Genomic DNA, 6,932 nt, shown 5'->3' with positions numbered 1-6,932 from the left:
TGTGAAAGTTTTGAAATAAATAAATCTGCAATATAAACAATATGGACTGATTGGGCTTTCTTTAGGGATTCTTATTTTTTCTATTTTATATGGAGTAAATGAAAAGCGTAAAGGTTGCCCGACATTGCAAAATTGAAAATGATGCAAGATTTGATTCAGCAAGGTCACGGACGGTAGTTGTAAATTCAACTTTCCCTAAAGTGCCCTTCCTCTCACCTGCCCCTACCCCAGCACCGACATAAGCAGAATTCAACAAGAATGCAAGACTATTGTGTTTAGTTTGGCATTTTGAAACATTACATATGTATTCGTGACCAAAAGGACAAGAATTACAATTTAATTTTGTTCATGATTGAATATATATATGTATGACAAAATTGATTGTATGATCATAAAAATTGTATGATGATCAAATTGGTAAAAAATCCTTTTCTACTGACATTATGCTCATTTTTGTCATTATTATTATAAGCTGAATTTACTTATGTATTTCAAAAGATTGACTGTTATAATTGTGATGACCAACCGTTGAAATTGGAAAATGTTTAGGATGAAATATTAATCTGCCTAAAATATAGAAAGACTGTCCCACCTTTTTTTATAAATTAAACATTTTCTATGGCTATTTATAAAAATTCCTTTGTGTTATATGCTATTTATCGTTAATGCGAAAGAAATTGTAAAATTGAAAGGAATCATGGCTAAATGTAAACTTAGTTTGACTTCACCTGTTCGCTCACCATATATTCTTGGATGGGCATAATGTCACTTCAACATTTAATTTGATAAAACAAAATATTGTTGAACTTCATACGGGTAGTCAGTCTCTTGAAAGTTATCATTACTATTGGTAAAAACTTTTATGCTTGTTTGTTTGGTTGGTTTTACGGCGCACTGACACAATTTGGGTTATATGACACCAATTTAAGTCATAGATGACTCACAAATAAGGTATAAGTTGGTTTTCTTAATAAATAGTTGTAATGGCGTTATAAAAACACTACACTATCTATTTATAGAATTTACTATAGCAAGATTAGTTCTATATATTATATACATACAAACATGTAGGAGGACAGTTATCAAAGATTAAACAAAAAACTTTTAACAATGTATACTATTATAGAGCTATGATAAATGAATCACAAACTGTTTTTAAGGTTTTGGGATTAGAAATTTTATGTTCACATAGAGAAAAACAGAATCCCTAAAGAAAGCCCAACACGGCAAAGTTGTAAAATGTTGCAGGCTCGGTTTGATTGAGCCTGTTCATGAACGATACTGGAAAGTGCAAGTTACCGTTCACGCCCCATAGCACCGGTTTAAACAGAACTCAACATTTAAACACAAAAATTGTGAATTTTTGAATTTAGAAACATCCGCAGATGTTTATTAAACCTGAAGTTTATATTTTGTTTTGTTTAATTTTAAATCACCTTGATACTGTTGAAGACCTCAGTTGCCCGTTTGACAAAATCATGTACCTAAGTAGAACAACTAACTTGCCGTAGGCTATCTGGATAGCTTCATCACATGAAGTAATTCAAAGGATGCAATGATACTACTTCTTTATTTTTTACAAAAAGGACCATAATAGTTTTCGGGTATCATGTATGAAACAACAGGTAAACGATTTTACTTCTAGCAGCAACAACTAATTATCATGTTAGTTAATGGTATCATAATGAAATTACCTTTAAAAGATTGGTCTATTTGTGATTCATTGGATAACGACAGCGATGTTTGAAATTTTAGGACTGTTTTGAAGCTGTTTATTGGTGAACCGTTACAGCTCCTTTTTAAACAAACGATTATTATATTGGAAATAAGCAAATAATTTGTGACCAGTATAACTGCTATACTAAAGGAGTGATATAAAATCAAGACCCCGTTACGCACGCGTCTTCTTCTTTTTCTTTCAACAACATTATCATTACTGGCGTTGTTAGATTCTCTGGTGTCACGTTTTTGGGTTATTAATTGCAAATTACCTTTCGGCGGGTATTTATTTATGAAAAGGACGACGTGTTATTTCTGTTCTAAAATAATGTTAATATGCAATTGCGTCTTCACGAATGCAGCTAAAGCACGCAAAGTATAGGGATGGAGATGATATCGGTTATAAAAAATATCATAAAAGTGCGGTTCAAATCATGTGTGTTACGGGCTATCCCTTCTGTATTCAATTTAGACCTACTGATTATAGTGTTCTGCGCGGCATGACCAGTAATTTGTCTGTGTGGCCGTTAAACTTGAACAAACAAACAAATAGACAAACAATAATCCTAAACACTTTCATCAAGGCTATTTCATACGCAACAGGAATCATTAAATTTAAATAAGGGTTTCTTTAGAATTTATGTAGTACAATGTCAACATCTTTGAATATGCCTACACATGAGCTGCATGCGTATAACTATTTTTTGAATTATATGACCTGAACATTTTGTTATAGCATTAATCATTCTTTGCTTTCTATTCAGAGAGTATACATTCGAAGCTCATTTAGTAAAATACCTAAACTTTCAAAAAACCAGGAATAAACTAAGAAATATAAGACAATATATTGAATATACATAGAATAAAACTTTGCCTCAAATCCATGCAAAAAAAAACATCAAAGAAAGATTCTTTGAAATTCATACTCTTCAGATATATATTTTTCTCGAAAAGAAAACAAATAAAGTATTGAAATTCCAAATGATATTAATCATATAATGTTCAGATTACATGAAGAATATTTTATTTGATATTTGCTATGAACATAAAACACTTTGGTTTCTCATTACTTTCAAAAAGGAAAGTAATATGCAGTCCATTTTCATTTTAGAAAACTTGTTTTGATTTCTTCAATGAGCGTTTATAATGATATATTTCTAGTATGGCAAGGAAAGTGTCAAACTTAGATATGATACCGTTACAAAACAGTTTTCTTAAACTACAAACTACAAATCATTTGGTGATTATCCGATACAGACATGGCGAAAACTTCAGGCAATCGGAACATCTCGGCTATTATTCATAAAGACTGACGGAAAGTACCGAAAAGCTACGATTGAATTTTAAACCCGACTTTCCTATTCATTGCTACGTTTACAGCTCATGAACAGTATTACAAACAAAACATGTGTTCTTTCGTGTAAATCAGGTCTTCCAGTGACTTAGTCCAGTGTAGCAACTGGAGAGCTGAGTCAGCCAAATTTTATAAAACTGCAAGTCCGCCTTCTCTATTTATTGCTACGTCAACTACTCACAAACAGTATTACAAACAAAACATGTGTTCCTTCGCGTAAACCAGGTCTTCCAGTGACTTAGTCCAGTGTAGCAACTGGAGATCTTAGTCAGCCAAATTTTATAAAACTGCAAGCCCGCCTTTTCTATTTATTGCTACGTCAACTACTCACAAACAGTATTGCAAAAACAAAACATGTGTTCTTTCGTGTAAACCAGGTCTTCCAGTGACTTAGTCCAGTGTAGCAACTGGAGAGCTTAGTCAGCCAAATTTTATAAAACTGCAAGTCCGCCTTCTCTATTTATTGCTACGTCAACTACTCACAAACAGTATTACAAACAAAACATGTGTTCTTTCGCGTAAATCAGGTCTTCCAGTGACTTAGTTCAGTGTAGCAACTGGAGAGCTTAGTCAGCCACATTGTATAAAACTGCAAGTCCGCCTTCTCTATTTATTGCTACGTCAACTACTCACAAACAGTATTACAAAAACAAAACGTGTGTTCCTTCGTGTAAACCAGGTCTGTCAGTGACTATGAATTATCCCAGTGTAGCAATTGGATAGCTAGTCAGCCAAATTGTTTGTATAGTCATTCAGTCAAGTTGTATGAAACTGCAAGCACTGGAAATGTCCCAACTATATTTTTATATCGTCATTACATATATCTAATTACTGTGATATTTGGATTACCCCGAGGCAAACACTCATTCATTAATGAGGATTATAATTGTCCACGTCAGACAGACACTAAGCATTGAATTATATTTCTAACAGTCAGAATATAATTTGTCAATTGCCTGTAATGACAGAACAAATCAGATACATGCACTTTAGTTTTGTTTTGTTCAATTATACATCATCATACACATATAAACAGTTTTACAATACATATATAAACATAAATCACAAGATCAGATTAAAACATGTCCCTTTCAAATCAATATAGAGGATGCATTATTAATATATTAAGTTATATCTACTATATCTAAGGTATTTCTACGAGACATCGCATCTTTTACCTAGAAGGATGAATTTTAAAGTATCTTTTGTCTGATTTCAGCATATTAGTGAATTTAAGCATACTAGGTTTAGTATAAAAGTTGGGTTTTTTTGTTTGTATGTTTGTTGTTTTTTTTTTTGTTTTATTTTGTTGTTGTTTTTTTATATCAGTGTTGCTCTCATGGCACTAAAGCACGCAAAGTATAGGGATGGAGATGATATCGGTTATAAAAAATATCATAAAAGTGCGGTTCAAATCATGTGTGTTACGGGCTATCCCCTTCTGTATTCAATTTAGACCTACTGATTATAGTGTTCTGCGCGGCATGACCAGTAATTTGTCTGTGTGGCCGTTAAACTTGAACAAACAAACAAATAGACAAACAATAATCCTAAACACTTTCATCAAGGCTATTTCATACGCAACAGGAATCATTAAATTTAAATAAGGGTTTCTTTAGAATTTATGTAGTACAATGTCAACATCTTTGAATATGCCTACACATGAGCTGCATGCGTATAACTATTTTTTGAATTATATGACCTGAACATTTTGTTATAGCATTAATCATTCTTTGCTTTCTATTCAGAGAGTATACATTCGAAGCTCATTTAGTAAAATACCTAAACTTTCAAAAAACCAGGAATAAACTAAGAAAAATATAAGACAATATATTGAATATACATAGAATAAAACTTTGCCTCAAATCCATGCAAAAAAAAACATCAAAGAAAGATTCTTTGAAATTCATACTCTTCAGATATATATTTTTCTCGAAAAGAAAACAAATAAAGTATTGAAATTCCAAATGATATTAATCATAATAATGTTCAGATTACATGAAGAATATTTTATTTGATATTTGCTATGAACATAAAACACTTTGGTTTCTCATTACTTTCAAAAAGGAAAGTAATATGCAGTCCATTTTCATTTTAGAAAACTTGTTTTGATTTCTTCAATGAGCGTTTATAATGATATATTTCTAGTATGGCAAGGAAAGTGTCAAACTTAGATATGATACCGTTACAAAACAGTTTTCTTAACTACAAACTACAAATCATTTGGTGATTATCCGATACAGACATGGCGAAAAACTTCAGGCAATCGGAACATCTCGGCTATTATTCATAAAAAGACTGACGGAAAGTACCGAAAAGCTACGATTGAATTTTAAAACCCGACTTTCTATTCATTGCTACGTTTACAGCTCATGAACAGTATTACAAACAAAACATGTGTTCTTTCGTGTAAATCAGGTCTTCCAGTGACTTTAGTCCAGTGTAGCAACTGGAGAGCTGAGTCAGCCAAATTTTATAAAACTGCAAGTCCGCCTTCTCTATTTATTGCTACGTCAACTACTCACAAACAGTATTACAAACAAAACATGTGTTCTTTCGTGTAAATCAGGTCTTTCCAGTGACTTAGTCCAGTGTAGCAACTGGAGAGCTTAGTCAGCCAAATTTTATAAAACTGCAAGTCCGCCTTCTCTATTTATTGCTACGTCAAAACTACTCACAAACAGTATTACAAACAAAACATGTGTTCTTTCGCGTAAATCAGGTCTTCCAGTGACTTAGTTCAGTGTAGCAACTGGAGAGCTTAGTCAGCCAAATTTTATAAAACTGCAAGTCCGCCTTCTCTATTTATTGCTACGTCAACTACTCACAAACAGTATTACAAACAAAAACATGTGTTCTTTCGCGTAAATCAGGTCTTCCAGTGACTTAGTTCAGTGTAGCAACTGGAGAGCTTAGTCAGCCACATTGTATAAAACTGCAAGTCCGCCTTCTCTATTTATTGCTACGTCAACTACTCACAAACAGTATTACAAAAACAAAACGTGTGTTCCTTCGTGTAAACCAGGTCTGTCAGTGACTATGAATTATCCCAGTGTAGCAATTGGATAGCTAGTCAGCCAAATTGTTTGTATAGTCATTCAGTCAAGTTGCATGAAACTGCAAGCACTCAAAATGTCCCAACTACATTTTTATCGTCATTGCATATATCTAATTTCTGTGATATTTGGATTACCCCGAGGCTGGCACTCATTCATAAATGAGGATTATAATTGTCCACGTCTAACAGACACTTAGCATTGAATTATATTTCTAACAGAGTCAGAATATAATTTGCCAATTGCCTGTAATGACAGAACAAATCAGATACATGCACTTTTGTTTTGTTCAATTATACATCATCATACAAATATAAACAGTTTTACAATACATATATAAACATAAATCACAAGATCAGATTGAAACATGTCCCTTTCAAATCAATATAGAGGATGCTTTATTAATATATTAAGTTATATTTACTATATCTAAGGTATTTCTACGAGACATCGCATCTTGTACCTACAAAGATAAATTTTAAAGTATCTTTTGTCTGATTTCAGCATATTAGTGAATTTAAGCATACTAGGTTTAGTATAAAAGTTGGGTTTTTTTGTTTGTATGTTTGTTGTTTTTTTTTTGTTTTATTTTGTTGTTGTTTTTTTATATCAGTGTTGCTCTCATGGCACTGATTGATTTCAGTTACACGTCTAAATATTATGTTTAATGATACATGATTTAAACTATTAAAACAAACACATCGTTTTGCAAGGTAATTTTGAAAAGAAATCTTGCACTTTTGTTGTTGTTTTATGTTTCTTTTTTTGTTTTTTTTTGTTTTTTTTTTGGTTGGTTTTTTTCA

This window comes from Ruditapes philippinarum, unplaced genomic scaffold (genome assembly GCF_026571515.1).
Source record: "Ruditapes philippinarum isolate M1 unplaced genomic scaffold, ASM2657151v2 ctg3486_1_1_1_1, whole genome shotgun sequence".
Lineage (NCBI taxonomy): Eukaryota > Metazoa > Mollusca > Bivalvia > Venerida > Veneridae > Ruditapes > Ruditapes philippinarum.
The sequence above is the reverse complement of the archived record's forward strand: the minus strand, read 5'-3'. Positions refer to the sequence as shown.